Source organism: Odocoileus virginianus, chromosome 12 (genome assembly GCF_023699985.2).
Source record: "Odocoileus virginianus isolate 20LAN1187 ecotype Illinois chromosome 12, Ovbor_1.2, whole genome shotgun sequence".
Classification (NCBI taxonomy): Eukaryota; Metazoa; Chordata; class Mammalia; order Artiodactyla; family Cervidae; genus Odocoileus; species Odocoileus virginianus.
In genome coordinates, this window is record NC_069685.1 from 51,042,135 (window position 1) to 51,061,619 (window position 19,485).

Consider the following 19,485-nt stretch of genomic DNA (forward strand, 5'->3'; position numbering starts at 1 on the left):
ACCAACTCCCAGAGCTTGCTCAAACTCATGTCCATCGAGTCGGTGATGCCATCCAACCATCTTATCCTCTGGGATTACAACAGAGGTCACTAATTTCAAATCAATCAAGCAATCAAAGTTGGATTATGTCATTCACCTGCTAACATATTTTACAGCATCTCTTTGCCTAACTTAGAAAATATACAATATTCAGACATTTGAAGCCGTTTCAAAGATAATTTTCAGAGTGAATTAAAGCATTTTTTTCCTCTTAATCTATGTTTTGGAGTTTCCGGCTTTGCACTGTGGGATTTTAATTTCACACCCAGAGATAAAAGTGTCAAGAGAAAATTCCAAGAACTCTGTTCTTTGTATGTCACTACCACATACGTAGTTGAAAAGAAAACTCGAGAAATTTTCAGAAAAGGATTCTTCTATTTAACAATCTTTAGATATGGTGAGAAATTCTTGGTCATGTGGTTGGATGGGATTACTCCCACTCTTAGCCAATGGAGGGCTCCTACTCCTCAGCCATAGTGATTGGTTTAGTGGTGGGCAGATGACTCAAATTAGACCATCAGCTCCTCAATATGTGGAAGTGAGAAATGATGGTAAATAAATCGTGCCCTGGTGCCAGTGTGAGAACACTAAATTAAGCTCAGTCTAAAGGAATCTTGCTGGAATAGCCTGTTTAGTTGAGTTATTATTACCTTGCACCCTGTTTTGGGGTAGCATATTAACAGGGCAAAGGCTAATAGAGTTTTGCCAAGAGAATGCACTGGTCATAGCAAACACCCTCTTCCAACAACACAAGAGAAGACTCTACACATGGACATCAACAGATGGCCAATACCAAAATCAGATTGATTATATTCTTTTCAGCCAAAGCTGGAGAAGCTCTATACAGTCAGCAAAAACAAGACTGGGAGCTGACTGCTGCTCAGATCATGAACTCCTTATTTCCAAATTCAGACTTAAATTGAAGAAAGTAGGGAAAACCACTAGACCATTCAGGTATGACCTAAATCAAATCCCTTACAATTATACAGTAGAAGTGACAAATAGACTCAAGGGATTAGATCTGATAGAGTGCCTGAAGAACTACGGACAGAGGTTTGTGACATTGTACAGGAGGCAGTGATCAAGACCATCCCCAAGAAAAAGAAATGCAAAAAGGCAAAATGGTTGTCTGAGGAGACCTTACAAATAGCTGTGAAAAGAAGAGAAGCGAAAAGCAAAGGAGTAAAGGAAAGATATACCCATGTGAATGCAGAGTTCCAAAGAATAGCAAGGAGAGATAAGAAAGCTTTCCTCAGTGATCAATGCAAAGAAATAGAAGAAAACAATAGAATGGGAAAGACTAGAGATCTCTTCAAGAAAATTAGAGATACCAAGGGAACATTTCATGCAAAGATGGGCACAATAAAGGACAGAAATGGTATGGACCTAATAGAAGCAGAAGATATTAAGAAGAGTTGGCAAGAATACACAGAAGGACTATACAAAAAAGATCTTCATGACCCAGATAATCACGATGGTGTGATCACTCACCTAGAGCCAGATATCCTGGAATGCAAAGTCAAGTGAGCCTTAGGAAGCATCACTACGAACAAAGTTAGTGGAGGTGATGGAATTCCAGTTGAGCTATTTCAAATCCTAAAAGATGATGCTGTGAAAGTGCTGCACTCAATATGCCAGAAAATTTGGAAAACTCAGCAGTGGCCACAGGACTGGAAAAGGTCAGTTTTCATTGCAACCCCAAAGAAAGGCAGTGCCAAAGAATGCTCAAACTATCGCACAACTGCACTCATCTCAACACACTAGCAAAATAATGCTTAAAATTCTCCAAGCCAGGCTTCAACAGTACATGAACCATGAACTTCCAGATGTTCAAGCTGAATTTAGAAAAGGCAGAGGAACCAGAGATCAAATTGCCAACATCCGTTGGATCATCGAAAAAGCAAGAGTTCCAGAAAAACATCTACTTCTGCTTCATTGACTATGCCAAAGCCTTTGACTGTGTGGATCACAACAAACTGTGGAAAATTCTTCAAGAGATGGGAATACCAGACCACCTGACCTGCCTCCTGAGAAGTCTGTATGAAGGTCAAGAAGCAACAGTTAGAACTGGACATGGAATAACAGACTGGTTCCAAATCGGGAAAGGAGTATGTAAAGGCTGTATGTTGTCACCCTGCTTATTTACTTATACACAGAGTACATCATAAGAAAGTCCAGACTGGATGAAGCACAAGGTGGAATCAAGATTCCCGGGAGAAATATCAGTAACCTCAGATATGCAGATGATACCACCCTTATGGCAGAAAGTGAAGAAGAACTAAAGAGCCGCTTGATGAAAGTGAAAGAGGAGAGTGAAAATCTTGGCTTAAAACTCAACATTCAGAATACTAAGATCATAGCATCCGGTCCCATCACTTCATGGCAAATAGATGGGGAAACATGGGAACAGTGACAGACTTTATTTTCTTGGGCTCCAAAATCACTGCAGATGGTAACTGCAGCCATGAATTTTTTTTTTCAGCCATGAAATTAAAAGACACTTGTTCCTTGGAAGAAAAGCTATGACAAACCTAGACAGCATATTGAAAAGCAGAGACTTGACTTTGCCAACAAAGGTCCGTCTAGTCAAAGCTTTGGTTTTTCCAGTATTCATGTATGTATGTGAGAGTTGGACTATAAAGAAAGCTTAGCACCAAAGAATCGATGCTTTTGAACTGTGGTGTTGGAGAAGACTCTTGAGAGTCCCTTGGACAGCAGGGAGATCCAACCAGTCCATCCTAAAGGAAATCAGTCCTGAATATTGATTGGAAGGACTGATGCCAAAGTTGAAACCCCTATATTTTGGCCACCTGATACGAAGAACTGACTCTTTGGAAAAGACCCTGATGCTGGGAAAGATAGAAGGCAGGAGGAGAAGGGGATGACAGAGGATGAGATGGTTGGATGGCATCACTGACAAAATGGACATGAATTTGAGCAAGCTCCAGGAGTTGGTGATGGACAAGGAAGCCTGGCGTGCTGCAGTCCATGGGGTCAGAAAGAGTCGGACATGACTAACTGAACTGACCTGAACTGATTAGGGTTGTTGTTCAGTTGCTAGGTTGTGTCCAACCCTCCAGGCTACATGGGGTCCATGTAATTAGTCCATGGGGTTTTCCAGGCAAGAATACTGGAATGGATTGCCATTTCCCTCTCCAGGGGATCTTCCAACCCAGGGATCAAACCCAAGTCTCCTGCACTGCAGGCAGATTCTTTACTTTCTGAGCCACTAGGGAAGTCTGTACTTCCCTGTACAGGAAATACTGTAGATTATAATTGAATGTCATAGGCAACTGTTTAGTGCTTTGGTCATGCACATATTTCTTCATTGTGGCTCATTGGACAAGATGCTGTATCTCAAATAATATAACATTCCTCTTTTAAATCTACCCTTTCGCCTTGTTTTTAACTTCACGTGGGATTCATCTTGCTTCACCAGGGAATTTTTTTTCAAGTGTCAAATGATGAAATGACTATTTGAATAAAAGAGGCCGTTCTAAATCAAGAGTTACCTTGAATTAGAAGAGATAAGAGTCAAAAAGAATTGAGCTAGTTGAAATGAAACATCTTCAATATAAGATCAAAAGAGCTATTTGGGATATCTTTTCATCACCACCAGTGATGAAAAGAAAACACTATTTAAAGACAGTTGTGTGTTAGGGAATACCATTTAACATGAGCTACACAAAATTATTAATGCTACAAGCATCATGACCCCAGAAAATGTAAAGGTTTTAGAATAAGGATGGACAGAAGATTGACATTTTAGGGAACAATTATGAGGCACTTACATATTATTATGTTTAAGATTTATTTATTTATTTTTGGCTGAGCTGGGTCTTTGCTGCTGTGTAAGGTCCCCAGTTGCGGTGAGCGGGGGCCACTCTGTTGCAGTGTATGGACCTCTCATTGCGGAGCCCCTGCCCATTGTGGAGCTCAGGGTCCAGGTACAAGGGCTCAGTAGTTGTGGCTTATGGGCTTAGCTGCCATTCAGCATGTGGGAGCCTACCAGAGCTGGGATCGAACCCGTGTCTCCTGCATTGGCAGATGGATTCCCAATCACTGGACCACTCAGGAAGCCCTATATACCCTTACATGATTGTCAACGAATATGGCATCGAAGAGAAAAAAGTACTAAGTCTACAACTGGAGTTTTTCAAGATGACTATCCTTATCTCACAAAGAGTTGTACACAAATGAGCAACTGAACTGAACTGAACTGATCCTATCTCAACCATCTGAATATCTCCATCCCTGCATGTTTATCTTGTTCATTTATGAGTTGACAGTGTTTGTATTCCATTGTCTGTCCAATTTGTCTGTAAATGTGATTGAGCGTCAGCCTGTCTGCCTTGGACTGTAAATTGTTAAAGAGAAGAGACAAGGCTTAGCTAATTATCTCTGTGAATCATTGAGCCCAGCATAGCACCACATGCAATTAGAAATTTTATAAATGTGTTTATTATGGCCCTTGGAAGGAGGCTCAGTCCCATTTATTGCCTTCTTGATCCTGCCGGCACTTCTCAAGAGAGTGGGGAAAGTCGACTTGATTTGTACTGTCAGCCTGGAAGCAAACGCTCAATGTGATGCCATATTGCTGAGGCCTCTCAATGATATCTGCTGGTGAAAGTCTGTGTAGTATAATAAATACATTTGGCCTTTATCCCCAGGTTCATGGCACAGAGAACTTAAAACCTTTGGAATTTCATGAATGATCAGGGTGTCTTTTGTTATCCCTAGGAGCCCCTTTTGAGAGCACCTGAGCTAATTAGGGGTCTTAGGGTGGGGTCCCTAGATGGAGCCTGGTCACCAGAAAGATCAAATGATTAGAGTTGGGATTTTCAGCTGATCTTTTTGCCTTTTCAAACTGCCCATGGGGTTCTCAATGCAAGAGTACTGGAGTGGTTCACCATTTCCTCCTCCAGATTGTATTTTCTTGGGCTGCAAAATCACTGTGGATGGCGACTGCAGCCATGAAATTAAAAGACACTTGCTCCTTGGAAGGAAAACTATGGCAAACCTAGACAGTGTATTAAAAAGAAGAGACATCACTTTGCCAACAAAGATCTATATAGTCAAAGCTATGCTTTTTCCTGTAGTCATGTATGGATGTGAGACTTGGACCATAAAGAAGGCTGAGCACTGAAGAATTGATGCTTTCGAACTATGGTACTGGAGAAAGAAGATTCCTGAGAGTCCCTTGAACAGCAAGGAGATCAAACCAGTCAATCCTAAAGGAAATCAACCCTGAATATTCACTGGAAGGACTAATACGGAAGCTGAAGTTCCAATACCTTGGCCACCTGATGTGAAGAGCCAACTCGTTGGAAAAGACCCTGGTGCTGGGAAAGATTAAAGGCAAAAGAGAAGGGGGCAGCAGAGGATGAGATGGTTAGATAGCATCACTGGCTCAACGTACATGAACTTGAGCAAACTCTGGAAGATAGTGAAGGACAGGGGATCCTGGTGTGCTGCAGTCCATGGAGTCGCAAAGAGCTGGACATGACTTAGTGACTGAACAACAACCACTGATCTTTGGGGAAGTGGGTGGGGCTGGAGATTAAGCTCTATAAAAATTCTTGAACAAGATTTGATGAGTTTCTGGGTTGGTGAACATATCTGTGTGCTGGAAGGGTGGCGTACCCCAGTTCCGTGGGGACAGAAGCTCCTGTGCTCAGGACTCTTCTAGACCTTGCTGTCTGTACCTCTTCATCCAGCTGTACATCTGTATCTTTACAATATCCTTTATAATAAACTGGTAAATATACATAAATGTGTCTCTGAACTTTGTGAGCTATTCTAGCAAATTATCTGTCCAGCGGAGGGGATCATGGGAACCCCAATTTATAACCAGTTGGTCAGAAGTACAAGTGACAATGTGGACTTGCAATTGGCATCTGAAGTGGAGGCAGTCTTGTGGGACTGAGCCCTTAACCTGTGGCATCTGATGTTATTTCCAGGTAGATGGTGTCAGAATTATGTTAAGTTGGTGGGACCTCCAGTCAGGGTCTACTGAAAATTGAAGAGTTGGGTGGTGGTATTGGAAAACATTCCAGTCTGAAATGTTGTGTTTTCACACATATTCTGCGTGTCATGTGGGATCTTATTTCCCCAATCAGGGATCGAACTTGTGCACCCTGCATTGGGAGAGTGGAGTCTGAACCACCAGATGGCCAGTGAAATTCTTCAACAGCAATTTTTTTATTGTCACAGGTTGGATGGGGGCGATACTACTGGCTTAGCTGTTAAAGGCCAGGGATGCTACTAAATATGCTACAGTGAGCAGGAAAGTACCCCCGCACCCCAGCAATGTTTTCAGTCCAAAATTTCAATGGTGCTTGCATATTACTGGTTATATTTTCTAGACCTGGCCCCTTTATCATTACATAATATCTTTTTTTATTCCTGATAACTTAACTTACTTTGAAGTCTGCTCAGTTGGAAATTGATAGAACTCCTGCTTTCTTTTGATTAGTGTTAGCATGATATGTTTTCTCCATTCATTTACTTTTAATCTATATTTGTGTGTGTACTTAAGGTGAGTCTCTTGTAGACAACATACAGTTGGACTGTGTTCTTTGATGCACTCCAACAGTCTCTTTGAGTTGGTTGGTGCATTTGGAGCTTTGACATTCCAAGTAATTATCTGATATGGTTGGATTACTATTTACCCTATTTGTTACTGTTTCCAATCTGTTGCTTCTGTTCTTTACTTCTTGTCTTCCACACCTTCTCTGCCTTTTGTGGTTTTAGTGGAGCATTTTTAATTTCATTTTCTCTCCTTTCTTAGCATATCAGTTATACTTCTTTTTTTTTTAAACTCTTTTTAGCAGCTGCCCTAGGGTTCACAATATACATTTACAACTAATCCAAGTCCACTTTCACATAACTCTATATCACTTCATAGGTAGTGTGAATACCTCCTATTAATAATAATAAAGTAAACTAATTCCTTTCTCCTTCTCGTGTCATTGATATCATTAATTTCACTACATATAATTATACATGTGGTAGTTTGGTGGTTTAGTCTATGAGTTGTGTCCGACTCTTGCGACCCCGTGGACTGTAGCCTGCCAGGATCCTCTGTCCATGGGATTTTCCAGGCAAGGATCCTGGAGTGGATTTCCTTCTCCAGGGGATCTTCCCCAACCCAGGAATCGAACCCAGGTCTCCTGCATTGCAGGCAGATTCTTTACCGACTGAGCTATGAGGGAAGCCCTAATTATACATAAGTGTATATGTAATGTACAATATGTAAAGAAGCATGTATAATCAAATACATTGTTGGTATTATTATTTTTAATAAACTGTATCTGTTAGATTAATAAAGAAAAGTAAGTTCTTATTTTGCCTTCATTTACTCCTTTTTTAAAATATGCTCTTCCTTTCTAAAGGTAGACCCAAGTTTCTAACCTATATTATTTTCTTTCTCTCTAAAGAAGTTCTTTTTTAACATTTTTTTGCAAAGGAGGTCTACTGGCAACAAATTCCCTCAATTTTTGTTCGTCTGAGAAGGTTTTTTGAAGAATTATTTCCCACGATACAGAACTTTAGGTTGGTGAGTTTTTCTCTCAGCACTTTAAATATTTCACTACATTCTCTTCTTGCTTGCATGGTTTATGAGGATAAGTTGTATGTAAATCTTTTTTAAAAAATATTTATTTAGCTATAGTGGATCTTAGTTTCTGTGTGTGGGATCTAGCTCCCCAACCAGGGATTGAACCTGGGCCCCCTGCATTAGGAGAGCAGAGTCTTAGACGCTGGACCACCAGGGAAGTACCTGGATATGTCTTAACCTTGTTCTTCTACATGTAAGTTGGAGTTTTTTTTTTACCCACCCCTGGCTTCTTTCAGAATTTTTTCCTTGATTTTCTGAGCTTTGAAAATGATATGCAGTGGTGTAGTTTTCAGACATTTATCCTGCTTGGTGTCCGCTGAGATTTTTGTTATCTGTGTTTTGGTGTCTGACATTATTTTAGGGAAATTCCAAGTCCTTATTGTTCCAGATATTTATTCTGTTCCTTTCTGTATTTCTTCTCCTTCCAGCATTCTCAGTATGTGTATGCAACACCTCTTGCACTTGACCCACAGTCCTTGTACAGGGTTAGCTAAAAGTTTGTTTGGGTATTTTTCCATACGATGTAATGGAAAAACCAGAATGAAATTTTTGGCCAATCCAGTATAATCTACTCTGGTTTTTCAGCTTTGCTATCTTTGCTTTTCAGTTTTAGATTCTATTGTGATAGCCTCTAACTCTCTCCTCAGCTATGTCCAGTCTACTAATAAGCTCATCAAAGTCTGTCTTCATTTTTATTGAAGTGTTCTTTAGCATTCTGGGTGTTCTTTCTTAGAATTTTGATCTCTCTGCTTAGACTGTCCATCTGTTCTTGCATGCTATCTACTTTATCCATTAGAGCCCTTACCACATATATATATATATATATATATTTTTTTTTTTTTTTAATTTTTGGCCACACACCCCAGCATGTAGAACCTTAGTTCCCTGACCCAGATTGAACTGGTGTCCCCTGCATTGGAAGGCAGAATCTTAACCACTAGACTACTACCAAGGAATTCTAGAGCCCTTACCACACGAATCATAATTGTTTTACATTCCCCCAGTCTGATAACTCCAACATCTCTATCATGCCTGGTTCTGTTGCTGGCCTTGTGTCTTCAAATTTTTTTGCCTCTTGATACTCTGTGTAATTTTTTTCTGATAGCCAGTCATGATGTCCCAGGTACCTGTAGAACAGTGATGGTGAGGTGTGGGGAAGGGGAAGCCATCTATAGCCCTGTGATTAGGTCTCAGTCTTTTAGTAAGCCTGTGCCTCTGGATTGAGAACTTCACGTGTTTTGAACTTCAAAAGTGTTTCTCAGTTTTTTCTCCCACCTCTCGCAGGATGGCTGGAATGGGTTGGAGTTGCCTATTTCCCTTCTCCAAGTCACTTAGGCTCTGATGATATACCAGTGGGGTAGGCTCTGGTTAAATAGCTTGTCCTGAGGGTAGGCCTTGTTAAAAAACAGTGTTCTGGGGACTTCCCTGGTAGTCCAGTGGTTAAGAATCCACCTTGCAATGCAGGGGACACATGTTCAATCACTGGTTGGGGAACTAAGATCCCACATGCTGCAGAACAACTAAGCCAAAACTGGAGAAGCATGGGCTGCAACTGAAAGGTCCTGTATGACACAATGAAGGTGCCACATGGCACAACAAAACCTGATACAGCCAAATATACAAGTTAAATAAAATTAAAAAAAAAAAAAAACAAGTGTTCTGGCTATTTCAAAGTGGTTCCTTTTCCTGCGTGAAGCCTGAGGAGACTTTTCTTTGATATTTGCTATGGGAACTTTGTCTTGCTCCTAAAGGTAAATCTCATGATGCTATGGGTCCCCCACCCCCACCCTGTGACTGGATTTCCCTGGAGTCTCAAATTCTCAGAATCAGTTGTGGTTCAGGTTTCCCTGCTCAGGCCCTGGTGCCCACTGGCCGCTTCTCCTCCTGAGTCTCTGCTCTGGGAAACCACGCCTCATCATTTCCCATCTGTCAAACTAGGAGGCAGTGGTTTGCCTTGGTGCCCTCTCCTCTCGTGTGGATTCAGAAAGAGGTGTTGATTTCTCAGCCCCTTCAGCTTTTTGCTTGTTAACATTCAGAAAACTAAGATCATAGCATCTGGCCCCATCACTTCATGGCAAATACAAGGGGAAACAATGGAAATAGTGAGAGACTTTATTTTGGGGGGCTCCAGAATCACTGCAGATGGTGACTGCAGACATGAAATTAAAAGATGCTTGCTCCTTGGAAGAAAAGCTATGACCCACCTAGACAGCATATTAAAAAGCAGAGACATTACTTTGCCAACAAAGGCCCGTCTAGTCAAAACTATGGTTTTTCCAGTAGTTATGTATGGATGTGAGAGTTGGACTGAGTGCAGAAGAATCGATGCTTTTGAACTGTGGTATTGGAGAAGACTCTTGAGAGTCCCTTGGACAGCAGGGAGATCCAACCAAACAATCCTAAAGGAAATCAGAACTGAATATTCATTGGAAAGACTGATGCTGAAACTGAAGCTCCAGTATTTTGGCCACCTGATGCGAAGAACTGACTCATTGGAAAAGACCCTGATGCTGGGAAAGGTTGAAAGTGGGAGGATGAGATAGTTGGATGGCATCACTGACTCAATGGACATGAGTTTGAGTAAGCTCCAGGAGTTGGTGATGGACAGGGAAGCCTGTCGTGCTGCAGTCCATGGGGTCACAAAGAGTCAGACATGACTGAGCAACAGAACTGAACTGAGGTATAATAGAGTGGCAACTTCCAAGCTCCTTACTTGCAGAACTGGAAACCAGAAATTCCATTTATAATATTTTGATAGCTATCTTAGTGCTTAAATTGCCAACATCCGTTGAATCATAGAAAAGGCAAGAGAATTCCAGGAAAACATCTGCTTCATTGACTATGCTAAAGCCTCTGACTGTGTGGATCACAACAAATTGGAAAATTTTGAGAGAGATGGGAATACCAGACCACCTTACCTGCCTCCTGAGAAATCTGTATGCAGGTCAAGAAGCAAGTTAGAACCAGACATGGAAGAACAGACTGGTTTCAAACTAGGAAAGGAGTATGTCAAGGCTATATAATGTCACCTTGTTCGTTTAACTTATATGCAGAGTACATCATGAGACATGCCAGGCTGGATGAAGCACAAGCTGGAATCAAGGTTGCCAGGAGAAATATCAACAACCTCAGATATGCAGATGACACCACCCTTATGGCAGAAAGCAAAGAGGAACTAAAGAGCCTCTTGATGAAAGTGAAAGAGGAAAGTGAAAAAGCCAGTTTAAAACTCAACATTTAAAATACTAAGATCATGGCATCCAGTCCCATCATGGCAAATAGATGGGGAAACAATGGAAACAGTGACAGACTTTATTTTCTTGGGCTCCAAAATCACTGCAACTGTTGACTGTAGCCATGAAATTAAAAGACGCTTGCTCCTTGGAAGAAAACCTATGTCAAACTTAGACAGCATATTAAAAAGCAGAAACATTACTTTGCCAACACAGGTCCATATAGTCAAAGTTTTGGTTTTTCCAGTATTCATATATGGACGTGACGGTTGGACCATAAAGCAGTCTGAGTGCCAAAGAATTGGTGCTTTTGAACTGTGGTATTGGAGATGATTCTTGAGAGTCCCTTGGACTGCAAGGAGATCAAACCAGTCAATCCTAAAGGAAATCAACCCTGAATATTCATTGAAATGATGCTAAAACTGAAACTCCAATACTTTGGCCACCTGTTGTGAAGAGCTGACTCATTAGAAAAGCCCCTGATGCTGGGAAAGAGTGAAGGCAGGAGGAGAAGGGGATGACAGAGGATGAGATGGTTGGATGGCATCACCGACTCAATGGACATAAGTTTGAGCAAATTCCAACATGGTGAAGGACAGGGAAGCCTGGTATGCTCCAGTCCATGGGGTCACTAAGAGTCGGACATGACTGAGCAACTGAACAACATCTTAGCATTCACATCTTATAGTTCTCTGTGCTCTCACTTCATTTTTGATTACTTTATTAACATATCTTAGTTTAAAAGTCTTTTTATACTTTTGTATATTTGCATCCATATATCTTGCCTCTGATAGCTTCCACATCTTTTATAATCCTAAATCTATTTCATGATACATCTGGAGTAAATAAAATAGGCTTTCTCCTAGTTTAAAAAATATATATGTCAAATTTCTTGTTTGATGTAGACTTTTTTGTAGATTGGAGTATAAGATCTGTTTGGGAACTATTCCCAAAACCCACATTCCCAAAGTTATCAGACAATTCCAGCTTCTGAGTCCTGGATTGTCTTCAAACTTAAGAGCAAAAATGGATCAGATTTGTCCTAAGTTGCTAGTAAAAAGCATGAACTTGGAAACTAGAGACTTAACTTCTGCGCCCAGCTTTGCCTGCAGGTAGATGAGCACATTTGACTCTCTGAGACACAGTTTCTTCCATTCTAAAATGAGGAACATGTATAAGGTCACCTTGAAGGGTCCTTTATGGCTCAAAAATTCTGTAGCAAACCTTGAAGGACTCATTATTTAAGTCCTGAATCTATAGGCCATAGTAAGACTCTTTTCAAACTATACCATTCCGTGAAATAACTGTGAAATAAATGGGGTGGGTAAGGGGGTAATTAAGTTAATTCATATATTAGGACCCACAAAATAGAGACAACTCCAGTGGCCCAGCGTAAATCACAAATCTAAACATAAAGTCAGTCAGGTATTTATGGGAAATACCCACCAAGAAAACCTAACATATACCAATTCCAATCCTCTAGCTCAGCTTTAACTAGTTTAGCTTATCCTTGAAAACAGGACCTGATAACTTTATAAGGAAATTCTCACCTTCTAGCCAGTCAGGTCCTGTTTCCAAGTTGCTGCTTGTATTAATAACAGCTCTTATAATATTCACTGTCACTCAAAATCCTTCGAGATGGTGCTCCGCAGCTTATGAGGTCCTGTACTCCCCCAACCCATGGATTGCTTTTTCTTGAATTAGGAACATTGAACTCGTTACTAAATCGTCTTAGTTTTGTCATTTGACAGTAGTCAAAAGGTACACACCTTCAGTTATAAGTTTTGGGAATGTAACTAAAGTACAACGTGGTGACCATAGTTAGCAATACTGTATTCTATATTTGCAAGTTGCTAAGAGAGTCAGTCTTAAAAGTTCTCATCCAGAAAAGAAAGTAACTATGTGAGGTGATAACTAAACTTATTTATTGTCATAATCATTTCACTATATATATATATATATATATATATATATGTATGTATGGATCAAATCATAATGTTGTATACCTTAAACTAATATAGTATTATATGCCAATATCTCAAAACTGGAAAGCATAAAATTAGAAATGGGGAGGAATTCCCTAGTGGTCCAGTGGTTCGGACATGCACTTCCCTTGCAGGGGCACAGTTTTGATCCCTGGTTGGGGAACTAAGATCCTGCAAGTCAAGCGGCACAGTCAAAAAAAGAAAAGAAACGGGAAACTGACTAACGTTTTTCAAAGAAGTGTTGTTGTTTTTTAACTGTTTAGCATGTTATTTTCTTTTGGTGGGCGTTCCTATTTAGTGCACTTAGTACAGAGCTTGCTATAAGTAAGCAAACCAAACTTCTCTTAAAACTTAGAAAGGCCAAGAAATACACAACCAGAAAGAGTACATGGAATGAGACAGGTTTTGCAGTACGAGGGAAAGCTGTGCCCTAACACTCTGATCTGGATACGGCTCATCTTCAGTTGGTGAGTGAATGTACTGTTTTCATGCTCACAAAAGTTTATTGCTGAAGACCTTAAACGTAACAGTCACCAGGACTTCCCTGGTGGTCCAATGGCTAAGACTCTCTGCTCCCAATGCAGGGCCCATGGTTTGGTCCCTGGTCAGGGAACTAGATCCCACATGCCACAGTGAGGATCAGGGATCCAGAGTGACGCAACTGAGACCCACACAATCAAATAAATAGATAAATGTGTGTGTGTGTGTGTTTAAAGTAATTGTCACCAACTGATGATGTGATCATAGTTAGCTGAATCATCACCAACCATTGTTTCTTTCCAAACCCATTGTTCACCCCTCTCTGTTCCCCTTCTGTAAGTGTTCTTGGGCTTTTTGTCCACTGAGTTTCACCTGTATGCACTGGCTCTGATTTTCAAAGAACAAAGAGGCAGAGAGATAGTTTTGTTCTAAAGAATAACTTCTTGGGCTTCCCTAGTGGTCCAGTGGTTAAGAATCCACCTGCCAAAGCATGGAACTAGTTTGATCCCTGGTTTGGGAAGATCTCACATGCTGCAGGGCAACCAAACCCGTGTGCCATAACTACTGAGCCCAAATGCTCTAGAACCTGTGCTTCCCAACAAAAGAAGCCACCACAATGAGAATCTCACACACCACAGGAAGAGTAGCCCCCACTCATTGCAACTAGAGAAAGCCTGTGCTCAGCAATGACGATCCAATACAGTCAAAAATAAAATAATTTTTTAAAACCCCAAACTATGAAAGCAGACAGTGACATAATGTTTACTAGGGCCTGGGGGTGGGGTGGGGAAATGTGAGAGATGTTTAAGAAATGTTGAGAGAACAGCATCAAAACATATATATTATCTAGGGTGAAACAGATCACCAGCCCAGGTTGGATGCATGAGACAAGTGCTCGGGCCTGGTGCACTGCGAAGACCCAGAGGGATTGGGTAGAGAGGGAGATGGGAGGGGGGATCGGGATGGGGAACACATGTAAATCCATGGCTGATTCATGTCAATGTATGACAAAAACCATTACAATATTGTTAAGTAATTAGCCTCCAACTAATAAAAATAAATGAAAAAAAAAAAGAAATGTTGTTCAGCAGCTAAATCATGTCTGACTCTTTGCAACCCTGTGAACTGCAGCATGCCAGGCTTCTCTGTCCTCCACTACCTCCCGAAGTTTGTTTAAATTCATGTCCATTGAATTGGTGATGCCATCCAATCATCTCATCCTCTGATGCCCCCTTCTCCTGCCCTCAACCTCTCCCAGCATCAGGGTTCTTTTCAATGAGCCCACTTTTCACATCAGGTGGCCAAAGTATCAGAGCTTCAGCATCAGTCCTTCCAATGAATATTCAGGGTTGATTTCCTTTAAGACTGACTGGTTTGGTCTCCTTGCAGTCCAAGGGCCTCTCAAGAGTCTTTTCCAGCACTACAATTTGAAAACATCAACTCTTTGGCATACATACTTGCAAATGGTCAATAAGTAAGTCCTGGAGACCTAATACACAATTTAGTGATTGTAGACAATGATTGCATTATAGACATTAAACTTGCTAGGAGACTACAATGCTCATTGTGTAGAATTTCATCTTAAAGCTAGAGAAGGAACATTAGGTAGAATACTGAATATATGTTTCTCTTTCTTTAGTAGGCTTGCCTTGTATAGGGGGTTGTATGGTGCCCTTCCAAAAGATATGTCCATCCAGAACCTGTGAATGTCACCTTATTTGGAAAAGGAACTTTATAATTAAGTTGGGGATCTCAAGATGAAATCATCCTGGATTATATAGTTGGCTGTAAATCCAATGACAAGTGTCCCTTTAAAAAAAAATTGAGGTATAATTGAATATAACATTAGTGTCAGGTGTATAACATGATTTGATATTTGTTTATATTGCAAAATGACCACAATATGTCTAGATAATGTCCATTACATACATAGTTACAGAATTTTTTTCTTGTGGTGAAAACTTTGAAGATTTACTCTCTTAGCAACTTTCAAGTATACAATACAGTATTATTAATTTATAGTCACCATGCTGTACATTGTGTGTGTGGATGCTAAGTTGCTTCAGTCATGTCTGGCTCTTTATGACCTCATGGACTGTAGCTCACCAGGCTCCTCTGTCCAGGGGATTCTCCTGGCAAGAATACTGGAGTGGGTTGCCATGCCCTCCTCCAGGGGATCTTCCTGACCCAGGGATTGAACCGGCACCTCTTACATCTCCTGCATTGGCAGGTGGGTTCTTTACAATTAGCGCCACCTGAGAAGCCCCATGCTGTACATTACCTCCCCATGATTTATGTATTTTATAACTGGAAGTTGGTACCTTTCACCCATTCCACCCACCCCGATGACGAGTGTCCTAAGATGTGCACCTGAAACTAATACAATGTTACATGTCAACTATGTCTCAACAAAACTGAGGGAAAGAAAGACAGGAGACCATATAGGGAAGGCCATGCAAAGACGGAGGTAGAGAATGGAGGAATGCGGCCACTGTCAGGGAACACCTGGGGTTACCAGCAGCTGGAGGAGGAAAGGAAGGGTCCTCCCTGAGACCCTTTGGAGGAAGCATGGGGCCCTGCCATCACCTTAATTTAGGATGTCTGGTCTCCAAACTGTGAGAGAATACATTTCTGTTGGTTTAAGCTACCAAGTTCATGGGGTTTGATATGGCAGCCCCAGGAAACATAGATGCACTTCAGAAATTTCTTTCTCTCATCATGGCCATTTAAGCTCCATGAGGAGAGGCGCTGAGTCCCTCTTTTCAATGCTTGGCACATAGTGGGTGCTTAATATATATCAAATGATATATCAATACCAGTGGGAAATTGTACTGACTCTACATTTCAGTGGTAGGTGAATTGTTTCCCCAATAGTTTATGATGTCTATGAAGAGGTTCTATGTGAATGCAAATCTAATGTACAAGAATTAACTTGTTTTGCAAGGTCTGTGTCTTTATTAGAAGAATAGTAATACAGGTGAGTACTGGGCTGGGGAGAGAAGTCTTGGCAACTATTCTAACTTTCATCATGGCCTCAGGAGCCTCAGGCAAGAGGGTTCACTTCTGTGGCTCAGTTTCCCAAGCCATGAAAAGAAAATCCTGTCTCCTTTCTAACTACTAAGGAGGTTCATGGGGGATTGGACTGCACAGGGGGAGCCTGTAAAGTGCTCCAGCTTACTTTTTTTTTTTTTTTGATGTGGACCATTTTTGAAGTCTTTATTGGATTTGTTACAAGATTGCTTCTGTTTCATGTTTTAGTTTTTTGGCGTGAGGGATGTGGGATCTTAGCTCCCAAACCAGGGATTGAACCCTCACTCCCTACACTGGAAGGCAAAGTCTCAACCACTGGACCAAAAGGGAAGTCTCTCCAACCACTGGACCACCAGGGAAGTCCCTCCAGCTTACTTAAGAGAAGTATGATGTGGTTCTACATTATTTGATTTACTCTCTGGGAACAGTTTCAAGTTCTGTTTCTGTCTCACTTTCTATATCTGTATTCTTCAACCATTCAGCAAAGTGGAAGACAATAGCTGCCCAGTTAATAATCTTTTTTTTTTTTACAGATGGAGAAATTTAAGGCAGAAGGGGGTTATATGTTCAGATCAGCAAAGTAATTCACCGAGAGAATTTCGAAAAGATTCTGTGAGTCCAGAACAAAATGATTTAGTGGAGCCATCTGTTCGCCAGCTGCAGAGATGGTTTGCTAAAGTGCAGTGTTGTTGGAACCATTTTGACTGTAGCACAAGTCAATCAGGATTCAGATAAGACCCAGATTAAGCACTCCAGTGAAGAGATGCTTCTTCATCATACAGGTGAGCAAATTTCATGACCTCTCTACAACTTCGGCATGTGTAAACTCAGGTTAAAAGAGGATAGAGAGTACTTGTGGTCTTTTAAGTCATGCAACTTAAGCAGTGACCACAAAGAAGATATATTGTCTGGACTGGGTGAAAGAGTTACACTGTATTTGTGAAGGTGACCAAGGATAAACAACACAACAAACCAGATCCAAGGCTCAGATACTTTTGGCTCATATCTAGGCAACAGAGTCATGCACTAATCTTATGATGCAACTTAACTCATATGGGTGGTGGGTGGTGAATGGGTGGAGAGATGCTCCTGCTGGAGATGAGACAAGAATGGCAGAATGTAGAGAGTTGTTAAAACTGGGTGATGGATATATGGGAATTCATTACACCATTCTGTTTACTTCATCTGTGTTTGAAATTTCCCCAAATAAGAAATGGCTTAGTACAGAACGTTGCTAACATTGCAAAAGGCTCAATATGGTCTTCCATGACTTACTGTCTTTGAGACAATCCATTGCTAGAATAAAAACTGCTGTCCTTCTACTATATTGTCTAAAGAGTACATGTGCTATTGAAAGAACCATTTATTCAGTAACTTTTAAACATTTTAATAAAACTTTGCTGCTTCCTGAATTTGAAAAAGGTTTTGAAATTATGTAATTAAGAGTGCATTATGAATTCAATAAAAGAATTCTTTTGTGGGATTAAATAAAAGACAAAATCAGAGAACAGCAAGTAAGCTTAGCTGCAATAAGTTATCCCACATGTCTTGGGAATACTTTTATTCTGAAATACAAAGTATTAGTCTGTTGATGGTTATATCAGCAACAGACCACATTTTCCTGAACCCTAATTGGTACAATTAATACACAATTGAAAGAAGGGTGTCATTATACAAAGTTTGAAACAAATAAAAAATTTCAATCACCCAATGTGTCTCTTTTATTGAAAAAGTATGATGTTGAAGCACAAAAATGCCTCTCAGGCTTCAGGGGGTTCCAATTTCAAGTATTTAGCAACTGTGAACTTGTGTGTACCCTATTTACTTCCTTTTTAAAAAAATGTTTTTCTTATTTTTCTCAATGTTATATTCCTTCTTAGTCTTCCAGAAGAAAGAACTCACTCAAACATTTATGGGGAGCTTTGTTTTAAGTTAGGCACAGAAAAAGACAGGTCATCCTCAAGAACTGCGGTGTTAAAATGGTCTCCAATACAATCTCTGTTTTCTTTGCTTTTTCCTGGTCACTCTCCAGGAAACTGCATTAACTTTTGTGTGTGTGTGTGTGTGTGCTTTGCTTCTCAATATCTTTATTATCATGATCACAGCTTTATTGAGATATAATTCACATACAACTCACTCATTTAAGTTGTATAATTCAGTAGTTTTTAGTGTATTTACAGAGTTGGGCAACCATCACCACAGTAAATTTTAGAATATTTTCATTGTCCCCCCCACAGAAAGCCCTGGGCCCATTCACAAATCCCCCTAACCACCTCATCCCTAAGCAACTACTACTCTACTTTCTGTCTCTCTGGATTTGCCTCTTCTGGACATTTCATATGCGTGGACTCACATATGGCCTTTTGTAACTGGCTTCTTTCACTTAGCATCACGCTTTCAAGGTTCATTCACATTATGACAAGTATCAGTACTTCATTCCTATTTTAGTTAATTTTCCATCGTGTAGACCACATTTCATTTATCCGTCAAATAATGGACACTTGGGTTGTTTCCACTTTTTGACTATTATTGATTATGCTGCTATGAATGTTCATGTTATAAGGCTTTTTGGTGGACTGACTTGGGTTTTTATACCTAGAATTACTGGGTCATATGGTAATTGTGTTTAATATTTTGAAGAACTGCCAGTTTTCCAAAGCAGCTGCACCATTTTAGCATCCCACCAGCAATGTAATTAGAGTTCCAATGTCTCCAAATTCTTAACAGCATTTATTTATTTATTTATTTATTTTCAGCAAATGCTAGGAATCAGACTTTTTTATTTTTTTGGTTTTTGTCATACATTGAAATGAATTAGCCATGGATTTACATGTATTCCCCATCCCGGTTCCCCCTCCCACCTCCCTCTCCACCCGATCCCTCTGGGTCTTCCCAGTGCACCAGGCCCGAGCGCTTGTCTCATGCATCCAACCTGGGCTGGTGATCCCTTAACAGCATTTATTATCTTTTTTATTTTAGCCATCCTAGTGGGTGTGAAGTGGTATCTCATTGTGGTTTTAATTTGCATTTCCCTGACGGCTCATGATGTTAAGCATCTTTTCATGTGCTTAATGGTTAACTCTTCAGGTAGACCTGCCAG

At 40.5% G+C, this 19,485-nt stretch overlaps 1 long non-coding RNA gene across 1 annotated transcript; it reads left to right on the forward strand.

Moving 5' to 3' along the window:
• The first annotated feature begins 15,499 nt into the window (after positions 1–15,499).
• Positions 15,500–17,909, forward strand: LOC139037712 (uncharacterized). Its single transcript, XR_011490550.1, has 3 exons — positions 15,500–15,585; positions 16,614–16,769; positions 16,919–17,909. It is a non-coding gene; the product is annotated as an uncharacterized lncRNA (long non-coding RNA).
• The last annotated feature ends 1,576 nt before the right edge of the window (positions 17,910–19,485 follow it).